The 24729-nt window shown below is 34.6% G+C and overlaps 1 protein-coding gene across 2 annotated transcripts in view; it reads left to right on the top strand.

Annotated features, from left to right (window-relative positions):
• Nucleotides 1-6005: 6005 nt before the first annotated feature.
• Nucleotides 6006-24729, top strand: part of LOC118262043 (elongation of very long chain fatty acids protein 7-like) — an 86269-nt gene continuing 67545 nt past the window's right edge. The window contains exon 1 of one of the 2 annotated variants that reach the window (XM_050701080.1): nt 6006-6107. The gene's annotated coding sequence lies outside the window, so the exon portion shown is untranslated. Of the gene's footprint in view, nt 6108-16970; nt 17098-24729 lie in introns of those variants that run through there. The other variant, XM_050701081.1, reaches the window with a different exon arrangement.

Genomic DNA, 24729 nt, shown 5'->3' with positions numbered 1-24729 from the left:
ATAAAATGGGACTTATGTAACACTATGATTAATGGTAATGATGAGTTTTTGGATCCCTGCGGCGAACGTAGTTCATTTTAACTTATCTCCTTTTTACCGTAATTATCTCCTCTTTACCGTAAAACTAATTCATTTTTTTATCCAACTGTGTCACTCATTTTTCAAAATTTATGACTTATCCCCTTTTACCTTGAAACCACAGAATGGTAATGATGATTTTTGGATCCCTGCGGCGAACGTAGTTCATTTTAATACACGTTTGTTGATGGAACAAGCACGCCACAGTCTCCCAAAACTGCTGCAACTCCTGTAAGCCAGGATCTACAGCAGATACAACCATGAAAACATCAGAACACTGAAGTCGGGCACGTCCCAGAGACAAGAATCATGGGATTCCAGGTGCCAATCCTGTAAAAATCTTTATACATAGCTCCAGTAGATCTATTACTTAACAAACCAGACATAATAATATGTTAGTTCAAGTTAATAAACAAAGAACACTTTCAATTTGTTTTAACTTGTTTCTCTTTTTTTTTTATTTGGTGTGAGGTCCGGCGGCAAGTTTCAATAGGTAAGTACCAATAAACATTAGTCAATATGAGTTGTTGTACAGACCAAGGTAACTATCACAGTCATCAGTATGGAAGGTCAAGCTACCGCTAATTCAACGCATCTCAGTAATGACCCACATACTCGTGAGTATTTTGGAGACACAAGTGTGTACTTCTATTAATGTTACAGAAGTGTCATGTTGGGTATTTGAATGTTTAAGCCAATTTCGTTACTTTAGCTAATGAGTTTATTACCATTGGTGATGTCGACAAGGTTCAACTTCTGGATCAAACAAAGTACTATTGGGTTTTTTATGTTATAAGCCGGTATACGAGTTGACGGATCACCTGATGGTAAGCAAACGCCGCCGCCTATTGACACCCGAAACACCAGAGGCGTTACAAGTGCATTGTCTACCTTTTGGGAGTTAGGAACTTAAGGGTGATTGGAAAATCGGGGAAGGGAGGTTGGGAGGCGAAACAAAACGCAAGCATTTTTTAACTTCAACAGGGTATTAGTTTAAATAAATGTGTGTCCTAATAGACTGCAGCTAGCATTTTGTCACATTAATTGAATTCACATGAATGGTCAATTAATTTAATTCATTTCACATTAGCAAACTTACTGTCAATTTATTAATCAAATAAAAAATCTTGACGTTTTGAACACTTTTATAATTTAAAGTAACTAATAATTTCTCAATCTACATTATTTATATTACTCGAAATGAAACATGAACTCTATTTGTATTGGGCAAGTGGTACTGATTGAAAACTGACAGTGTGTAATACTTTGGAACAAGAGACTGTCTAGTACTGACTGAGATAGAAGGTTACCTCATAATTTAAACTAGCCTGCAGAGAAGATATAAATCATAATGCTGAAAACGAGACAAGGAAGTGTAATACAGCCGAATTGCAATTTGGTAATAGTAAATCATATTGACTGTATCGTAACATTACGCTTTTATCCGGAGCTGCGGACTACCTAGCGGGTTTACCGGTGCTCTGCCTGGAAAAGCAGGAGTAGGAACGGGGTGGTTTTTAGTCAGTAAGAGTCTGACACTCCCTTTCGCGTCATGCAAGGCGGTAGAAGTAATTAGATGATTTTCCACTTTTAAAAATACTTCGCTTTTGATATTTTTAAATTATTAAAATTAAATTAAAATTAAAATTATTTAAATTTTTAAATTATTTATTTCATCCACTTATTTCATTAAATGTACATTTTTAGGAATTGCCTTTTAAGCAAGTTTTGCTTGTGATAGGTAATTCCGTTTTTCTAATTTACAGTAACGACATACATAAGTGTGAAAAAGTAACAATTCAAAACAGTTGGCAAAATAAAATAAAGCAAGTAAAATTTAGTCTTTTAGTTTTTAGTTTGCGCTCTTAAGTGTATGTGGGTATGCGTATGTGGGTATGTGTGTTTGTGTGTGTGTGTGTGTGTGTGTGTGTGTGTGTGTGTGTGTGTGTGTGTGTGTGTGTGTGTGTGTGTGTGTGTGTGTGTGTGTGTGTGTGGGTGTGCGTGTGTGGGGGAGGATGAACGTGCGGAGTGTGTATGAGGGGGGAGGTGCGTATATGTGTTTTGAACTATATGATAGTATGTAAAATTGATTCTATTTCGTTATAAGTTTTGTTAGTCAGCCATTGAATGATTGTTTTTTTGCAGTTGTGGTATGACATTGAATATATGTTGGTTTCTTTATTAAGTATATTGTATATGTGTGAGGATTGCTTTGTATATTGCCTTGTAGCAAAAGAAGTTTTGACTGGTGTTTCTGGAGCGGCTTTATTCTTCCTCCTAGTTTGTGTCCTGGCTGGGATGAAGGGAAGAGATTTATGTTTTTTTAGAACGATCTGAAGGATATATAGTTTTCTAACTGACAAAAGGTTTGTGACTAAATATAGGCTTTCAGTGGGGAATTTCAGTGGTTTAAAGAACATCACCTTCAGGAGTGCTCTCTGCGCCCGCTCCAGTTCTAAAAATTTAGTTTTTGTGGCTCCACCCCAGATTGGCAAGCAGTACATTAGTATAGACTGACATAGATTTGTGTGATAAGTTCTTTGGTAGCCACCTGTCGAAGTGACTTAAAGGTCCATATGAGCTTCCTAACCCTATTCATTATTAGTTCCAAGTGTAAGTGCCATGATAGCCTTTGGTCTAGCATAATACCTAAGTATTTGGTGCTACTTACTTTTGAAATTTTGAGACAGGTACAGGTGTTGTTGGAAGGTTCAGAGCATGTGTGGATTTTAATCTGTAGATCTTGTGTGGGTTGTGAACTATTGTAAATAGAAAAACAGATATAATTTGTCTTAGAGACGTTTAATCTTAAGAGATTGTGATCGAGCCAGGAAGCTATGATAGACAAGCCACGCTCCGCGATACGGCCAACACTGTCCCAAGATTTTCCCGAGAATACTATTGCTGTATCGTCCGCGTAGGAGAATATATGAGCATCTTCTAAGGCCATGTTACATAAGGTGTTTATGTAAATGAGGAACAGTGTTGGCCCCAGCACACTACCTTATAATTTTTGGTTTAGATATTTAAGTACCGTACTACTATTGTTTGTTAAGAATTTTAAAAATTAAAGGATGCGCCTTAATCTATTCATAGATGTTCGCATTTTAGGGCAGTTCATATTTTTAGCCAACCATGAATCTACCCCAGACATGGTAATGAAGAGGTACGCTGATATCTGACTGAATGCACAACTAAAGGCAGCTGGGCCTTCGCCTACTGTTAAGTTCCTGCAAAGAAATACAATTTGAGTGATCCGCAAATGAGTATAATATGTACCTATGTCTACAGCTGCACCAACGACAGAAGAGATAAAAGTTAGTGTTAGACTAAGTGCAATTTAATTTAAAATTGTATAGGTACTAGCAATAGTAGCAGTATTCGTAGCAATATGCCCAACCCTACACGAACACCAAATGAAATCTATTCTTCGAAACGCTCATTTCACAGTATCACAGCAAAAACCAAAGAACAAAAAAGCAAGAAGGGACAGTAAATGCAAGTGTAACAAATTGCAAACAAGGATTTAGCAAGAGTGTAGAGATATCACAATAAATTGCATTGGACAGTTTCAACATGGGCACCCTGTGTTACGATATGGTGGGCACATCTTGCAAAACAATTTCTTTGTACAATATATTACTGGACATGCGCATAACGTCACAATGAATGAGTGTGACCGATTTTGACGTGTCTTATGAGTTGAGGACATGTGAAGAACATGTGGATTGGACGTAGTTTGCATAGAAAAACGTGAAATTACACAGACGTAGTAGTGTTATGCTACGCTACTATAACTCTAATTTTCATTAGTAATGTGATATGGACAAGTTCATTGCTGAAATCCGGTTAAACTGCCCAATAGATAACAATTTAAAGATTTTCAGAAAATGTATAGCGAAGGAAAATAGCGTGAGGATACCTGTAGCTGTAATAATTTATAATATTATAAGTTTGAAATTATTAATCCACCTCGAACAAGCCTGGTGTGAGGAGAGGCTTTTGCTTAGCATTGGGCAATATAGTCTTTGATGACGATGATACACCAAAAAATTGTGTTAATGTTTTTGTAGATATATTAATTTCATAATTAAGGAAGACTAAAATTCTTTTGGGTTTGTGTAACAATTAATGAACAGTTATGATCGTCTTTAAAGCTGTTATGAAACAGTGGCCGCAGCTCTGACGAATTCATTTTAAATGCTAAATTAGTTCCAGTGAGTCTACTTTTCAGTACCTGCTAAGTATATATTTATTTTATTTTTTAGTTTAAAGTGCATTACCGGCCCTGTTACCAGGCTTTTGAGGTTTAGAAATTTAAGGGTTGTTGGGGAATCGGTAATTGGGAAGATTAGGAAAAGAGTAAATAGGCCCCTGGTAGCCTCACTCTCACGACGAAGCCTCCCTTTTAACCTCACTTACACACGAAACACAACGTAAGCGTTGTTTCACGTCGGTTTTCTGTGAGGCCGTGGTATCACGCCGGTAGGTGGAGCCGGCTCATTCGTGCTGATGCATGGTTCTTCCACGCTGTTAATACTCTCGTGCCTATAAGAGACAAACATGAATTCAACTCTTCGACTGGTTGATCGAAAATTCCACAAAAATTACAAACATAAAGAAAAAACTACAATTTAAGAACGTCATCAAAAAACCTATGACGAATCGTATTCATATAATTTTATATTCAAACATCTGATTGGCAAATCTCTTTCCAATGTCAAAGCTATCGGCCACTAGTCGAAGACTTGATATCCGATCGAGTCTCAATGACATGTGCTCATTAGCATTTTTTTTATTTTGTTTCTTTAACCTACATTATTTTATTCTGTTCTATGAAAATTTGGAAGTCCCCACTTTACAAGTTATGTCCTTTTTGGTGGAGATAATGTAATAAGAGAAAAGTTTTAGTACTTTTGATTTTGATTTCAGCCTGAAATTGTTTAACAACCGCCCTTGTAAACTATTTAAACAAGCTGATAATTACGTTTGTAGTTAATATTTTTTAATTTCAATTTATTCATCCAAGTTTCCATGGGGTAGGAAGTCAGCCCAAGTCAGCTCATACCCTGTCTGTACACCAAATTTTATCAAAATCCGGCCAGTAGTTTCAGCTGATACGGATAATATGTAAAGTATACCAACTCAATAATATTTCAGGATAAAATAATATATTTGAAGTAACTGACAAGACCGTAATGCTAAAATAATTTAAAGTAAACGTAAATAAACACGATCGTCAGCTTTTACGAGTATAGAAGGTGTGAAACATGGCGTAATGTTTTTTTTTTAAATAATTCTTTAAAGTCAAGGGCTGTCTGTCTACTAATTAGTGTGAGCGTTGGACTGCTCTAGTGGTCTAGTGTGAATGATATATGATGTAAATTCACTGATTCAAGTCAAGGTTAAAGATGATACGTGCAATTGGGACGATGACGAGGTACGAAAATTAAAAATCTATTTAGTCCATCAGTTAGGTAATGAAAAAATATTAAACACGTATTTCAGTCTTACAAAACCAGTATTTTCCTTGAAATTTCTAAAGTGACATTAATAGCAGTGGACTTTATGAAATTTATACTGAATTTCCATTTAGTGTAATGATTTTCAGGAGCTTATAAGGACAAATTATTTTATGCAGCTACCAAACTCTGAAATTAAAGTTAAGGGTAATAGATCTAACAGGTTATTTTTTTATAGGCAGTATACATATAAAATGTAACCTTGGACGATGCTATCAATGTTTTGATTAATGACCTTGAGGTGATATCCTGGATTAATGTTCTAAAGACTCCCTATAACCTCCTAACCCTCCAAACAAAATTCAACCCCTACTTTCTAATCCTTAGAAAAAAATAGAACTATGTTCTAAACTTCTAATACAATCCCTTTGCCACAATCACCAACAAGTTAAGACATAGCTGGGGTTGTGAAACACGCCGGCCGCGGCGCTCAAACTCTCAGTAGTGAACGAGCCACGGTAACATTTGTGCAACTCCTGCGCACACGACCTTCGCAACGGCCTTGGGGTGAGTGGCGCAACTGAACTTGACCTTGAGATTTTTTTACACTTTATTTTTGTTTGACAATTTTTTTTCTATGTTTTCTTTTGAACAGGTGGTGGTTATAATATTATATTATTATACTACAGGGTGTAGTATTAGGGGATGTTAAGGGGTTGTTCTATATTTCATTGGGGTCATTACCCTTTATTTTTTTTTTTAGTTTTGTAAACTTCAAGTAATGATATTGTATTGTTTTATAGCTTAACCCTTTTAAGCCACCGCTTAAAAGGGTTAAGGGGTGCTATGTTGAATTGGGGTCATTATCCTTTTCAGTAAAAGTTCTATTCGTGTTTCCAGAAGACGATCCATTTTTTTATGTACTCACATAAATACACATTTTGTACAGCAACCTAGTTATTAATGAGATAGGTCAATGTTCGATGAAGGTCGTCTTTTATATACTTTCAGTTTTCACGAGTAATTTTCATTGATACGGTTATTTCTTAGTAATAATTTTACGAGTTTACACGTTATTCGGGGGTAGTAAAGTACAAATTAGTTTAATATAAGTGGGTCATAATCATAATCCGTTATATAAACAATGAATAACCTCATTTTTGGAAGTGGGTTAAGAACAAATCTTTAATGTTTCGTAAAAAAATAAAATGTAAACGCGATTGTCATGTTTTACAAACGGTAAATTAATCACTCATGGATAATGTTACAGCATCGATAAAGTTATTATTTTTATGTTGTATCATCGTCACAATTGTTATTTATATGTATAAAAGATTATGTATTGTGTTGAGAAGTTATTTATTAATCAAATATGTGTAATTTTCGAAGACAAAAAGATTATCGAGCCTACTTAGAGAAAATGTTAGGCAAGCCTAATTCGTCATTTGAAAGGGACTTACTTAAACTTGCGAAATTATAATGAGCCTATAGATGGTTTATGAGTAACATTCTTAAAAAGAATATTATTATGTAAAAGAATATTACACTTAAAAAGAAACAACATATTTAATTAGGGGTTTTAAGTGGGGAAATCATACAATGATTTCTCCTGCCTTGGGCTAGGCGAGAGGGATTGTCAGACTCTTTAGTAACTAAAAACCACCCCGTCCTACTTCTTCTTTTCGTGCCGGAATCCCGGTGACCCACTAGGCAGACCACAGCAGTTTCTTAAGTTAGATCAATAGTCTAATGGGTCATCCTTTGGCCATATAACCTTCTATTCCTCGCCTTTTAGATTGCTCAGCCAACAAAATCTTCAAACAAAACTACGTTATGTGGCCTAGGTAATACGAATTAATTTCCAATTAGCTTCACTTAGAATAAAAAAAAGACTTAAGAATGATCTTCACACGAAATTGTTCTTAGGCACGCGAAGACATGTCAACATAAAACAGAAAGGGTCAAGGTAAAACGCACCTACTAACATTGTAAACACAGTCCTGTTTTCAACGGTAGAGCAACAGACAAAGACTGATGACTTTGGACTTCTGCGAATTGTTGACTTTGGTCACAATGAGATGTAACTAATTTTATGTAATATGTAATAAGTAATTTTGTGGGCTATTTCTTTGTTTTAGGGTAATTTTTTGAGATTGTGTTGCATCTGTTTTAAGTTTGGTTTACCGGGGCTCCGGCTTAAAACAGGAGTAGGAACGGGGTGGTTTTTAATCAGTAAGAGTCTGACATTCCCTCTCGCCTCACCCAAGACGAGAGAAGTGATTGGATGACTTTACCCCTCAAAAAAACCTAGGTATACTATTACTATAAAAGATATGCATATGATAACAATCTCCTTTATTTATTTATTTATTTTATATTAGAAATGTGTCGGCGCTGACGTATAAAATTAGTAATTGACTTCTTTATAATCACATTGGCATTTTGCTATGTATCAATTAATTTTGAAACTTATGTTCCACTGTATAATATCCTCTATCAGCAAGTCCGATCCGCTATTATCTCGTTTTATTGAGCAATAATTTTCTTTTCCATCGTTCCCTTATATTAGGACATGGCATACATTGTGATGACAACACTCATGACCTGTGGTCAAACCTTTGGGTCTTTGATTATCCAAACTGTCATGTGATTTATCTTCATTTAACACGAAACAACGAAATCTTTACCTATACAAGTATTATATAATACCATTATTAACCGACTTCAAAAAAGGCGGTTCTCACTTTGACTTGTATGTATGAATGTTTGTGCGCGATTGTCTCGCGTTTTGGTTGAATCGATTTTGATGCGTTTTATAGCGTAGTGTTTTGTTGACGTAGGAGGTTTTAAGGATATTACTTGAATAAAAAAGCGAGAGGTGGTGAATAAAAATGAATGTGGTTTCCCTTTATTAAGTTTTATTTATCCTTTAATTATTACTAGTGAGAGTGTTAACAAATTATTTCAAACTATACCACGACCTTTGTTAGTCTATCACTATGTTAATGAGTCTGCATCAAATAAAATGTACCTTTAAGGAAGAAGTAATCTTACACTATTATTATTTCTTCAATGACAATTGCAATTTACAACATTTTTATAAAAATATCTATAAAACTCTTAAATTCGTCAAGCGCATTTCCATTTGGAACATAGAGCGTGATAGTAGTCACATATTATATGCTAAAAGTCGGAAGGTCATTCTTGCGAAGGCTTGTCAATTTGTTTATTAATCGTTTCTAACGTATTCACTCGGATATGGTGCAACGTTTTCGACTATATGCGTATATTATTATTAGATAGTCGTGTTATATGTGTTTCTGAGGGAAGAATTTTTAATAAAATCATTTTCATTTAGAGGTTCCTTAATATTTTCGAAGAATATTTTTTCTTTTAGGGGGAAATCATCCAATCACTTCTCTCGCCTTGGGCGAGAGAGTGTCAGACTCTTACCGACTAAAAACCACCCCGTTACTACTCCTGCTTTTTGAGCCAGAACCGCAATCAACCCGCTAGGTAGTCCGCAACTATAATTCACGAAGCTTAGATACTTATTAATTATAATAAAAAAAATATATAACAAAAATTAATATCACAACCTCCAAAAAAACTCAAAACTAAAATCACCTAACTATTTAACTTTCTACCCAAGTCACACAGTCAAGTCAAGTCCAGCTAGTCTTTGAACTACTGTCGCCACTGCACTATGAGGTCAGAGCAAAACATAATGGATTCGCAGTCACAATTACGGCAAACTTAATGAGTTCTCGTCACAAACATAAACAATGGTGACAATGACACGTGTCGCTTTAAAATATTATATTGTTCGTATGTTGTATACAAGGCCACTTTACTCAGACCTCGGTGGGAAGAGAAAAGTGGTCGAAATATATTTGAATTTATAATTAATGTGAACTGGACAGTTGTTTCGAAATTGATGCGCTTGAAGACAATTTTTTGTTGTTCTAGAAGGAAGCAGAGTAATATTAATTTTATGCTAGTTTATACATGAATACATGTACTTAGACTTTATGCTTTTTTTAAGGGGAAAATCACCCAATGACTTCTCCCGCCTTGGACGAGAGAGAGTGTCAGACTAAAAACCACCCCGTTCCTACTCCTGTTTTTCGATCCCGATCCTCGGTTAACCTGTTAGGCAATCCGCAGCTAGACTATTAAAAAAAGTTAAGTGTATCGGGCTCAACAAAAAAATCCATTAGTAAGCACGTCTAATCACTTTAAATCACCATGCACGAACAAGTTGTTCAAGGTCAAATATTATTCGAACTACTTATAGTGAAGTGCAACTCATAGTAATGTAAGTAAGAATTCCGTAGTGTTGAACGCGTGAACTAACAGGCGTTGTTATGAGTAGGTACTTTATTTTCACTAGATCCTGGAAACCAGAGACTTTATGGCCGGACAACCTTACTGTGAAACCCTTTCAAACAAAAAAAAAGGATTTTAAAATCGATCCATAAATACTGACATCATAACAGCGCCTAAACTATTTTTATAACAGTTTTTTCATATGAAGGTAAAAAAATTAAGCTTGAAAGTACGCCATGTTATTTTTTTGAGATATGTTACTTTGTTATAGGACGAGGAGTAATTTTGTACGGATGGTGATTTCTTCTTTAGTACCGGTAAACTATTTTACTCTCTGCCTGGCAGACCATACTGGTATTCGGTATAAACTTTTATCTAAAAATCTACCCACTAGAATTCTGTTTTGTAATAGAAGTATTTTTTAGACATTAAAAGGAAATATTTACTATATTTTGCGTAGACGTAAGACTGCTATTATGCCAGTAATTCACAATGTATGCGTGAAAATGAGCTAAAAGTTAGTTGTTCCTAAATATGCTACAGAGCCTTAACTATTTGTCACAGGTGATGAAATTTTGATCTTGTATGTATATTATAGTTGGGATTACTGTTGTAATGACAGCAATTGCTTTTTCTTTAATTTATTGATAAATAATCGCTGGTATGTTGACACAGTTAGGTAAAGTTGCCACACCTGCTTTGTGGCATTTGACCTGAGATTGGCAATAAATGTTTTTTTCTTGTTTGTGTTATGTAACCATTTTCGAATACCTAAATTTAAGCATAATAGTGAATATTTGATAAGATATTTATTTAATAGTGTTTGTGTTTTACAGTTAAAATGGTTCCCATGAAACAGTTTTTGCTGAAAACGTCGGAGCTAGACACTATATTATACGGAAGTGATGTTATAACTTATCGTGAAGTGAAGTCATAAAATCAAAAAGTCAATTATTATGTTATCGTAGCCTACTTTTACGTAAAATGTTTAGAACTTAATTTAGTTTAACAAGGGAATAGCATATTTATGTTAGACAATCGCCGCGTCGTGTGTACTTTAGGTTTAAGGCTGCTCATGAATATGAGCCTCTAAAAAAGTTCATGGCTTTTTTGACAACCCCGAGCGTAACAAATTATTTGTATGTAACAGTTACGTGAAACACGTAAGCAATAACCCTAATGTCTGTGTAATCTTTATAGTTTCCTCATACTATCTTGCATATTAATACGAACCTAGTCCTAGATGAAGCCCTTTGTACCTGAAAACTGTTCATTATGCAAACACGTTTTTCCGGCTCGAAAATCTTGAGAAGTGGTGGTATACAGTTTTGACCAACGAGTCAGTTTACTTAGATATGATTCAATCTAATGAATGTTGGTTGAGCAACAGATAGACATAACTATAAATAAAGATTAGAATCAAAGTTTATCTTAAAAATGTAGCATCCATATTGCAATATAAGTAAAATTGCCAAGTTTTACTCTCAACATTACACAATCGTTATAAAGACCGACTATATTTATGTAAGTTAAATAGAACAATATTGCTTTGTAACATAAATGAATATACAGTTATTACTGTAGTATATAGGGAATAATAGTTTGCCAGAATACAATGACGCAATTTCTTCTCTTACATCTGATCTATTCTACTCCTTCTTGTTTATACTCAGTCACCTCAGTAGCGGATTGGCGGTTCTCGAGAAACATAATGTGCGTGATTCCAATTATGTTAAAAGAGCCAGACAACTTGACGTTTTATGTTTAAAGAGTTTGGTGTCCATGAGCGGCGCTTACGCTTAACATCAGGTTCTTTTTTTACCCGGTAATGCTCGTAAGCAATTGCCACCTATTTCATAGAAAAATTGGCTCAAAGGGCCTAGTCGATTTTAAGACTACATTAACGGGAATCGGGGATTGGAAAAATTGGGAAGGGGAGAATTGAATGCTTACAAATCAATCACACAACGAAATACAACGCAAGCGTTTTACACGTCTTTTCGTGAGGCCGTGGTATCAGAGTCTTCGTGTCGAAGCATGGTTACTTAACCCAGTCCTTAGAAATCGTTAATTGTTTTCGAACAATTAAACCGTAACCTAATCACGTTTTACCGACTTGAGAATGCCTCTGAGTTTTGACGGTAATTAAAATGTTGGTTGAACAACAGAAGACATAACTATGAGAGGAAAGATTGGAATCAAAGTTTTATCTTAAGGAAATGTAGCATCCATATTGCAATATCAGTAAAATCCAAGACTACTCTCAAAATTACACAATCGTTATAAAGAATGACTGACTTATGTAAGTTGAAATAGAGTCAATATTGCTTTGTAACATGTACAGATACAGTTTTGTAGTAGTATAGGGAGGTCTTGCCAGTATACAATGGGACAATTCTTACATTGGATCTCTTTCACTCCTTCTTGTATTTACTCAGTCATTCAGTCGGATAACGTATTTCGAGTAACATTGGCGTATTGCTTTTTAAAAAGCCAGCAACTCACTTTTGGTGTTGAGGGTGTCCATGAGCGGCGCTGATCGCTTACCATCAGGTGACCAGAATGCTCGGTTAACACCTATTTCATAAATAAATTGGCTCAAGAGATTGAAACTATAGAACCTATTGCGATTTCAACAAAAATAAAGAAATAAACTGAGATGCTTACAAATAAATCACAAAGGGCATATGCAATATTTTTACTTACTTTCGTACTCTTTTAACCTAGTCCTTAGCATTTGGTTACTTAACCCAGTCCTTAGCAATTGTTTTCGGAACAAAATCGTAAGTAATTATTAATTGAGTAATGCCTCTGAGTACGGTAATTAAATCTTCCACGTAATATCAATTGTGTTATAATTATCAACTTAATAGAGGATGAGCCTATTGCCAAGCATTAGGCATAAGAACCACTAAATATAGTCTATTTAATTACATTACATTTACAGTGAATAATTATTTCCTAGTTATTTAAAGGAGTTATTGTTAAGAGAGGTCAAATATAATAGGACAATTGATTGGATACAATTTCAATACAAAGATTTCTCAGTCTATTCGTCTATAACGTGTCATTAGCGTTAATAATTAGCACGTAATAAGTAAGTAGCAATAGTTAAATGAAGATATTTAACAAAAAATACGTTATATCATAGGCAATTAGTCACACGATTCTAACAGAAAAACAGTTTTAACTTAGAACCTATTGCGATTTCAACAAAAATAAAAAAATAAACTTAGATGCTATAGATTACGTGCAAAAACTACGATCATTAAAATCGTATATTCATATCACCTTATAAATTTTAATTGCCTCACACTAATTGTTTCCTTACGTAGGTGCTGTACCAGCTCTAACTGGCGTACACAGAGAAACAACAATTTATAATTACTGTAAATACGGGTTCCATGGGAATCGAATCCGCTACACGTTGCCCAACCACGCACCGTAACAAACGTGCAGCCAAAAATACATATCAATTGTTAAAAAATATATCAATTGTTTACTATTCACTCTTCTGTCAGCTCTTCTATTGCTGTATTCACCGACATTTTTAAACTATTTCTTAGAAACGATTTTGTTCTAAAAACAATTGATAAGAACTAGGTTGAGTAATCATCAAAAGACTGAGTATGACGATAAGAACTATTAGACAGCATAATTATAACAAGCCTATGTTAAACTTATCCCATAATCGTCAGCAATTTAAGTACTGACTAACGAGGCTGTTTACGACTATAATGGAAAAATATGACAAGGTCAGTTTTACTATAATGAACGCGGTGATTACAATTAGTGCTACAAGTGCGTTTAAATACTCGCCACTCAATTTTGGCATTGGTGAGTCAGCTAATACAGGTAGTAATAGTAACATTCTAGTAGTATGTTTGTTTATCTCTACCAAACATCTGGTTAAAAACCGATTCCTTAAACCCGACCCTTAAACTCCCAAAAGGCCGCTGGTAACGCCTCTGGTGTTTCAAACGGCCATGAGCGACGGCGATTCTATACAATCGGGTGATCTGTCCGCTCGTTTACTAGTCTATACAACAAAAAAAAACTGGTTAAAAAAAAACTATTAAGTTATTGTTTACTCTAGGTAACTGAGGAAAAGTACAAGAAAGATTCTTACTCGTACAACATTAAAACACAGAATGGTTTGCTATCAGTACAGCTACAGTCTGTCCTAAAAGGTTGCCTACCTATGACGTAAAACTGACGTATATTGGAATATAAAAATACACCTAAACCACCTTCATAGGGGACAAACGAATGACTTGAACCATGTTCATTTATTCAAACCTATAAGCGCACTAAAACTAAAACTAATCAACCTCATTATCACATATTATTAAATTAGGATAATTAACAAGAATAAGTTAAAATTATACTCCAACATAACGGACATTTGGATCGATTATAATTATTAGTTACATTTCAAAAACGTTCCCACACGATCTGCTTGACATTACCAACAAACAATTTATAAAACAAACAGGAAAAGACACGAAATAAAACTACATGACGAAACTTCAGTCGCATTCATCGCTCTAAATTTCTATTACAGTGTAACATTAACCAAAATGTTACAGTAACATTACCAAACTAGTCTGTTCATAGATTCGCAACAGTTTGCATCAGTTTGTCTACGGACAGTATCTACTTCTTTTTTTGTACTTTTTTGCTCCCAATTCGCTGATCCGACCCTGTATTAAGCATGTAAGATATAATCATTGTGTCTACGAGCGATATCTTTTTTCTATTTTTATCTATGTAATACTACGCATGTATCTATGCAAGACCAGTATAAACTGGCGGTCGAATGTGTGGAGATATCATACGAAGCGAGACCATGATAGAGTGGTTTTATATAGCTCTATATGTGGTTCATATATTGCATCTTCTTATGTAAAATAGCAATATGAAATCATATCTCGTGACTACAGGTCAACGATTTCTTTGAAAAACAAAACAAATGCGCTTACTTGCATTTCATGATGATGTTGCAATTGGCTTGAAGACGTTTTTGTAATTAATCTTTGCCGTTTAAGACAAATGAGTCATTTTGGTTAAAATAGTTTCGAGTAACTTCTTATAACAGTTGGTATTCGCTGTGGTTTACTTAACAAAGATTTGAAGACTTTAGTTTCCTTGTATTGGTTAATTTAGAAGACGTAATATAATTACTTGTAGCAAGTCGTCGTTTAAACGCTTTTTTGAGTAAGCGATTATAATTTGGACTATGTAAAATAATAAGCAGATTGGCGATATATTAAAGGGCCAAATTAAAAGTACCCTTAACTGACGAGCATGCATGAAAAGATTGATAAGGCAATGAAGCGAAAGAGGTGTGTAAGATTCGTATTGACATTCCGTCGTCTCTGCCTACCATAATGGGAGACAGGCATAAGGTTTTGTATTGTTGTGTGAGTAAGGTTACCGGAGGCCCAATTACCCCCTTCCCTATCTACCCAATCCCCGATTCCCCAACAAACCTTAAATTCCTAACCCCCAAAAGGCCTGTAAACGCACTTGTTACGCTTCTGATATTTCGGGATTCCATTAACGGCGGTAATTGCTTACCATCAGGTGATTATAAATAAACTAAATATGTAAATAAACCAATTAGATAAACCAATTTTGTAATTTGCTATAAATAAGTTTAGGATTTGTAATATTCCACTTGTAACCAATAACAGATTATAAAAAATGACAGTAGGACATATTGACCCGGTTGTAGGTCAAATGATATTTATAGCAACATACATTGCAAATGCAGCATCAAAATTAATAAAAATAGATTTAAGATAACGTAACCAGAACCAGTTTAAAATGAGCCCGCGATTATTAGTGTCATGTAAGCAATTAGAGACCAGTCATTAATTTTGATATATGTAAGCAATATAGTTTAGTTTTATTTTTAGACTAGTCTGCCTTCATGTTTAAAAATAGAAGTCGTTAAGATGTTTATGCAATGTCCTTTTTTTGACATTACCTACCTAACTGCATCGTTGGCTAAGAGGTTACATGATTGATTGTCCATTTTAAAATATTGGTTTATAAAATACTAGCAAACCCGGCGAAATCCATTTGTATTTCCAATGATTTTCCCTGTTTTTCTGCTATTCCCTTGAATTTTTCCCTGAATTTTCTTTGCTGTAAACCTCACGGAGCCCGAAACCTTTCCAACGAATGCAAAACCGTGGAAATCAGTTCGTGCGTTCCGGAGTTATAGAGTCAGGTGGGAAAACCCGACTTATTTTTATATTATAGGTTACTTTGGCCAAACCTAAACTATTACCTAAAACTGAGCCCTTGCCATTGGGACTAGCAGATAAACATGCGTTTTATAACACGTGAACGAACCAAACAATTTGCTCTTCATCATTATCACCTTATTTATAATCTCAGTTATAAGTCACGAATGTTAGTGTATCACGATTTTTAGCTCATTGACTCCTAAATAAATTAAAATCCGTCAACGTAGTTATTGGTAGGCACTAATTGATACTAAACTCTTTAAGGTATTTTGTTTATAAATACCGCGAAACGAGACCGTTTCCACCAGTACTAAGCTAGGTAGCTGTGTGTGGAAAATGCGCAGCTCGAGTATGCGATGTATCGATAGTACGCATCCATAGCACACATTTTCCATATAAACAACATAATTTAGCTGAGTCCCTTTCCGCCAGTGCTAAACTATATCTACCAATGAATATAATTGCTGGAAGCAAAACACATCTACAGCAACGTAGCATAGCACATCTCTCATCCTTAGAACCCCATGCTCCAACACATGTTTTTGTATGAAACCTCTGAATTGTATCAGAATTCATAATGCAATGAATAAAGAACCAATAAGATTTCGCCAATAACAAATATACGTATCTCCAAATCTACAATTGCATTAAACTCAAACACAATCCAAAAAAGTCAGTGACACAACAAACACAGCTAATTAAACAATTCATTTATTTTAGATCACTATCACAAAATCAGTTGTGATGTTGCATTAACTGCGAATATTTCGCGGTCATATTTTGTAACCTCTCAACTCTGTAACGTTACGTAACGCGTCGCGTTTCAGTAACGTTTTGGTAAGTTAGTGCTAACGCGGACTCGGTAGGTTAAGTTGTAAGTGATAATTGAGGGTGCGTTTTAACAGTTCTAAGTAACTTTACCGGTGTACTTTAAGTTAAAATTGTGTTTGTTGAAATTGTTTGTTTATATCGTGAGTATTGTTTATATTATATTTTTTAGATTCTTTCTAAGTTCACTTAGTATTTGAGTACAATTGTAAGGTTTTCAGAATTGGTTTTACTGATCCAAACGTAACTAAGTTGGGAGCAGTGGCATCCTTACTTACTTTCGGTGTTACACCGAACTGTGACTCCATAGAAAGTGATGGCAGGTTACCCCCTCTATTATAAGAGAAAGACTTTATCAGGAGTACTCGTATTATGCCTCAAGATGATACTATCATCAAAAAACTCAACTGCAATTAGATTACTAGGAGACTGTTAGTGTATTACTAAATCAAGGTAATATTTATTACCTTAACTAATCTGCATAACGTTCATATGATCAAAATTTTCCATCGATCGACTAAATTATTACCGTTATTTCAACCAAACCATTGATTGCCTCACTATTTGATTGCTTATGCCTAAACGTATCTCCGTGACTTGTAACTAGTAGAGCTGTTCTCCATTAATGTACACCGTGATTTTATTCTATTAACTTCAATGTTAACAAATTTACATTTATTCGAAGTAAATTATTATGATTACTTACACATTATTTACAACTTAAAAATACCTAAAAAAAAGAAATAAAAACTAACTTAAAGTTAAAATAAAGAAAAAATAAAATAAATTTTTTAGTTTAGTGATTTTTAGTTAATTTAATTATGTCACATGATAGTTATTAGACTATTAGAGAACCAAGTAAAAAGTACTCAATACTCAGTACTCTCAGTTAAATTATTTCAATTGTGCGAACTATTTCTTTGGCAAGACATAGTGTTATTTAGAAGTACAGTGCTAAACTAGGTCTATTATTTGTACAACAAAAGTGATAATTAAGAACGACATTCCGCTGTTTAGTGACGAAACAATCGCACACACAATCTTACTAAGGATCAAAGTTTAGTTTGAACGTCTGTTAAAGTTTATTTTATTTGAGGGGGAAAATCATTCAATTAATTCTCCTGTCTTGTGTGAGTCGAAAGGGGAGTGTCAGACTCAAAACCACCCCGATCCTACTCCTGCTTGTCGAGCCGGAGCCCAAGTAAATTCGCTAAGTACTCCACAGCTCCAAATCAGGCATCAGCCCTACTGGGCCCCATCTGTGATCTGATGGCTCTTTGAGGCGCGAGCGGACTACGACGCGCCGTACGTACGGGTCTGGTTCTGGTCGGGCGGCGAGTTACTCTTGCCCGGCGTCCATTATCATCAATACCATTCTCAAATAAATGAAGCAATACATCTATACAACGTGTAACAAAATACCCATATACATCAAGAAGCGTTGATGAATACAGGTTGAATAGAGTATCGTACAATACTCTATTCAAAAGTTTCAGCTTAAAATACGTTTAAAAAATTTGGTACCAAATACTTGGTATCGCATGGTTCTTGATTTTAAATCATACAAACATGTCACAACACTACAAGGGTCACTCGCCAATATTACGAAACATTTATTCTGTCAATCTGATCGCCTAGTACCTGTCTACCTAATTTTGAATAACGCGGCGGCGCGATTTGAAAAAATCATAACTTGGTACCATGAAAAAATGAGTTTTAAAAAACCCTTATCGTATCGTTTGTTATGTTATCTAGAAGCCGTGTACTTGATATGTATACCCCTTTTTGTTACACGTTGTATAATACACAATTCTTCAACAATAATTTCGATCGAGACAATACAAGCTATTTTCAATGAAATCGTAAAATTTTATCCAAGATCTGGGTCAGTAGACTTTCTGAAGGTAAACTCAAAAGCTATTAACCTCTTGGCAATGAAAATAGTCGACATCTATAAATAGATTATCCAAAAATAAACTCTAAGGCTATTTTTGGAGTGGCTATTTTAGTCTGTCCTTGGCCTTTTCGATTATAAATTAAAATGAGTCTGAGTCATACTCGTAACAGTTTTTGAAAAGATCAATATCATTTCTATTTATCTTTTGGTATGATATAATAAATCTTGTTTTAAATGTTAATGACTTATAACTAATTTCTTCCAGAAGTTTCGTCTGCATTACTAAGATGCAATTAGGCCTACCAGTTACCTATTTTAGTGTTTTTCCAGGCCATAATATACCGCCGTTAAAATTCCACATCGATGCAACCAGCCATTCTGACATAATAATTTTTGTTTACCACTTTAATGTAACAAGGAGATTATTGAAGCGAATGAGCAACCCCTGGTTACTATAAATTGTATCACTGCAACATTATTAGCATGAAATATTATTATTAATGGTTCTAATCACCTTACTCAGAGCCATTAAATGATAACTTTACCCGATCCTTAGAAATGGTTTTCAGAACAAAATAGTTACTAAAGAATAGATTAAGTAATCATGACATTGTCTTTGATAACGACCGTAGGCATCATAACGTGATATTAGATAACATACTAAAATACACACTTATTAATTATTGCAGTGAATAAGCAAACTGCAATTACGATAAACGTTCCTGAATACAGGATTTGAGCAAAGTCGCTCCGCACTTGATCAGCTTACCTAACATGAAACGTCCTGTCTGGTCTTAATACCAAGAGTTCCTTATGTCGTTAATCATGTAACGTAATATAGTGACAGTTTGTTAATTAAAACGTTAAAAATTACCACCCTGTCTAGGTCAGTTTAAATAAAATAAAAAATAAACTGTAACTATGTCTGCATGTTTCCTAACTATTGCACTTGATGTAACGAACTATACATATATTTCTTTATTTCAAAAGATATTGATCTGGGTCTTAAAATAAAAAAGAAGCAAGTGTCTAATTTATTAGCGTTGACAGATGCATACAGAATTAGATATTATTAAATAACATGCTTGCAATTGATCTCGTTAAGCAAATTAAACTAGTATTACTTTCCCACCAGAGATGTGCTACGATACGTAGCACTGATGGAAACGAACTGAGCTAAGTTATGTTTTTTATATGGAAAAATTAGTGCATGCTATGGATGGCTTCCTTTTTGTTTTTTTTTTTGAGGGGGGAAAATCATCCCATGACTTCTCCCGCCTTGGGTGAGGCGGGAGGGAGTGTCAGACTCTTACTGACTAAAAACCACCCCGTTCCTTCTCCTGCTTTGAGCCGGAGCCCCGGTAACCTTTTACGTTATCCGCAGCTCCGGATCGGGCATCAGCCCTACTGGGCCCCATCTGTGGTGGTCTGGCTCTTTGAGGCGCGCGCGGAACGCGACGCGCCGTACGCACGGGTCTGGTTTTGTTCGGACGGCGAGCTACCCTTGCTCGTCGTCCACAAACCCGCACTTACGGTGGTCGGAGATCGTCACGCGATTCTCGATGCCCGGAGTGTCTCCTGCGGCGGCTGAAGCGTGAGAAGGATCGTTCCCTCACGCACTCCGCCTTCTCTTTAGCTAGCATGACTGATTCGCAGAAGGAGAAGACGGCGTCCCATTCGAACTCGCTCAGCACCATGGCCTGAACCAGAGCTGGACGCGAGAGGCCAGGGCCGGACGCGTCCCTACTATCGATACATTACATACTCGAACTGCGCATCTTTTTCGCTACTTTGCAGCGGCGCATCTTCATAGCACACCTTACTTCCACAGCTACATAGCTTAGTATCAGTGGAAACGGTCACATAGTTTCACAGCTTAGCCAAAACATTTTCGTAGCACAGCGACAAAACAAATATCTTGTGGAAAACCACGCTTAGTTTTGGTTTTATCATTCTTTAAACTTGTTATTTTTAAATTATAACTTTGTTATTGTTATTAAGAGTAGGTTCAAATGTTTTTGCATTCTATACAAAAAATATCATCTGCAGAATCTTACACGCGGAAAAAATAAAGATATAAAGATAAAGATTTTTAAACCATGATTTTTAGTTAATTTAGCATGTCCCACGATAGTTAATATAAAAAAAAATATTCTCAGAATTCTCAAAATTTTGAAAACAGACTCACGTGTAACTAAGTATGACGTGCGAAAATAAGATTTTATATTTTTAAATTTCTGCCTATTAATTTGGTTAGAGCAAAATTTGATGTTATGTTACAGATAAAACTAATATGACAGCAAACTGACAGACATTAACAAATTGTCTCAATTGTAGTGGACGACCTTGTACTAAATAAAATTTTACCCACTTTAGAACGTATGTAAGTACTATAACAATTTTGTATACATTTGTCAAACAGCGGGTCACTTAATGATATCATTTTGTCGTGTAATTATCATTTCAAAAGTATAATTAAACATACATACATACATAACTTCATGGGAGACAGGCGTAAGCAGAGACAATGGAACGCCAATTGCTACGAATCTTACATAACTTTTTCGCTTCATCGACAGTCATCAGTCTTTTCATACATTAATAATTAAACTATTTTTAAATTTAAAAGCTTATTTTTTTGTGTAATGCGTTTTTTATTGTATAAGACACAAAATTGTTGAAAGTAAATCTTACATTACTGGTAGAAATAATGTGACTATCACGGCATTTTATATAAAATTAAATTATTTGAAATGCCTTTAGTTTTTTTTGAAATAGTTATCCTAAAAATAACAAAAGTTTAGTTTATTCTTTTACCATTTTTATAAATAATTCAGGTATTCATTTATTTTATTTCTAGCGGCGTCGACGGTTACTTATTAAATGTAATGTTATATTTAAAAATAGATAACTTAATAACTTAACTTGATTTATGTAGATTACAACTACCTGTCTTAAATTTATTACTATTTCATGCACATACAGGATTACCTGTATACCAATCAATTATGATTGCAGATATTTGACATAATTACACTATCAAATTAATATTTTGATCTGCAATTTTATTACAGCAACAACTTTATTAACATGTAAAAATATTATTAATGGTTCTAACCGTCGCACCCGATCATTTAATGATTACTTAACCTAGGCCTTAGCAATTACTTTCAGAAAAAAATATTACTAAGAAATAGTTTAAGTAATCATTAAATATCTCTGATTGCGGTAGTAAGCATCATAGTGATATTAGATAACATTTAAACATTTACAACATACTAAAATATATACATTCTTTAATAAAGTTTAAATACATAATAACAATAAAGAAATTATATTATAGACAATACCTAATATCCTAGAGCTTGAAACATACACTATTCACTATATACTTAGCATGTAATTCAGGCTACACACCTCCTGTTCCAACTACGCAGTTTTAACTATCTTTTTAACGCAGTTTTGAAAATCGTAAGATATATAGGCTGTATGGACCTACATATAGCTACATATATAATCCGCCTATATAGTAAAACCTGTTAATTGTTACGCGTTGCTATTTCTCTGCATTGTTCTCACATACTATATGTACAATAATTGATTTATGGTTTAATTGGCGTAAAATTATTTGACTTTGAAACTGCACAATTAAATTCTAAGGTATGTAGGCTGGATCTACAATTTTATTTATCTGTACAGTCCGATCATACAAGTGTATAGCTAAACCAAAAGGTGTGTAGCGTGCATAATAGGCATGGGATTATTAGAGACTCATTTATCATCATCATTCGTCTACATTTGCATACATTCCGCAGTAGTTTGTGTACACAAACTACAAATTAGTCATGTTTACCGTCATCTAGGAGCGGCCAGACATATTTGTGAACAATTATTGCGAAAGAAAAAATACTAATTAAAAAGGAAGGATTATTGTCTGTTTATACACATATTGCACTGCACGGATAGTGTAGTGGTTCGGTGGTGACCGGCTGCTATGCAACGTGCCGCAGGTTTTTTCTCGTGCCTGTCACAAAATGATATGGCATTTTCTGAGTAAAATTACTATTATTAGGCCGGAGTCAAGAAAATATAAGCTAATATAAGCCTACACTTTTTTTTAAGGGGGAATATCACCCAATTACTAAATACCTTACCATTCCTACTCCTGCTTTTCGAGCCCCGGTAAACCCGCTAAGCAGTCCATAGCTCCGGATCAATAAAGCTACACTAAACATTTCAAAACCCTCATTCAAACTACCTTTTTAAAACCTTTCCTAGGCCTAAATACTTGAGATAGTTCTAAACTAGACACTTAGTACAAACCACCACAGATATCCGGTCTAACGTCCGAACACCGTGTCGTAAGATCTGTCGCAAGAAAACTGGACAGTTGTCACTCTGCGTTAAATTGAAGGTTACCTGTGTTTGTGTTTAAATGTTGTAATGTGATAATTGTATGAAAGTACGAGTACTCATTGAAGATACATTGAGTTCTGTAGTGGTTTGTGTTTGTTTTTGTGTCTGAGTATTATCGTGTAGATGGTTTGGTGGGGACTAGAGTGTTCAGTTGTATATGTATGTACATATATTGTCTGACAGTATTTTGATTTCGTTATTAAAATGTAAATTTATAATAACATACAGCGAGTTTTACAAAATTTTACAAATGATTTTTTTGATATCCAATGACTTATCCAGCCTAAGGCGAGGTGAGAGTGAGTGCCAGACTCTTACTGACTAAAAACCACCCTATGCCTTTTCTAGCCGGAGCTTCGATAAACCCACTAGGTAGTCCGCAGCTCCGTGAGTTTGCCTCTTGGGTCACGCATAGCATTATTGAGAATTTCCACTTATTCGTATGACAATATACCAACCATCTATTTGACTTAAATTTACAAGTCATAATTGATTTTATTATCTTCGGAACAGGCAGAACTAATCTTGCTTGAGGTATCTTTGTAATAAATATTTATTTGCTGTTTCTATCAAATCTATTACTTTACCTCAAAAACGTGTTTCTAACACATACCATTACTAAACATAAACTACGAACTCCGAAGGGTTTAGTCATGCAAAATGAACGTGTGCTAATGAGCCATAAAATCTTCGTAACCCTTGAAGTGCACGATCGTGACTATTACTTATGCAAAGTTTCCTAATATTTAAACGACTTGTGGGAGTCGTGATTTTGGTGTGACTTCTAAGAATGAATACATAGGGTTGACTTTCAGATGTATAATTTTTTAATGTCTTGTAGTTTTACGCTGTAAATAAAACTGCTTCTTTACTGAATATACAAAATTGACACGCTGCTTATGATGACAAGTTCCTCTGCGACTCGAAACTAGTAGAATTTTTATCTATTAATTTACGTAAACCGTGATTTTTAGTTAATTTAATTTGATATTATTGAGTATGCATCTACCTAGCTATATTATCGTGACCTCAGCATATAGTAGGATTATCATTTGTTGAGAATTTTCATCTTTACAAAATAGATGTATTTATTTATCAGCTAATCATTGGTTAGCATATACAATATACCTTCGTGAACAACCTTTCATGTCTTTTACAAGAAATATTATTATTTCTCAACAATATTGTCATCAAAAACGTTAACTTCGTGTTAATACACGAATCTGAACCTTAACCCCATAAAAACTAAGTCTCTATTCAATTACAGTCAACAAGAGACTAGAAAACAATAGAGAAGCCATCTGTTTAATGATTATTTCAACAACTGTTAGACCACCGAGAATAATTAATTGTGTTTCATCAATCAATGACGGGTCAACAGTATTTCTGTCTGTCACTATGTTGTAAAACATAACTTCGGTGTAATTGGCTTCTTTAAAGGTGTTATTTTATAAATATATTT

This window comes from Spodoptera frugiperda, chromosome 20 (assembly GCF_023101765.2).
Source record: "Spodoptera frugiperda isolate SF20-4 chromosome 20, AGI-APGP_CSIRO_Sfru_2.0, whole genome shotgun sequence".
Lineage (NCBI taxonomy): Eukaryota > Metazoa > Arthropoda > Insecta > Lepidoptera > Noctuidae > Spodoptera > Spodoptera frugiperda.
This window is presented reverse-complemented; position numbering and strand designations above follow the sequence as displayed.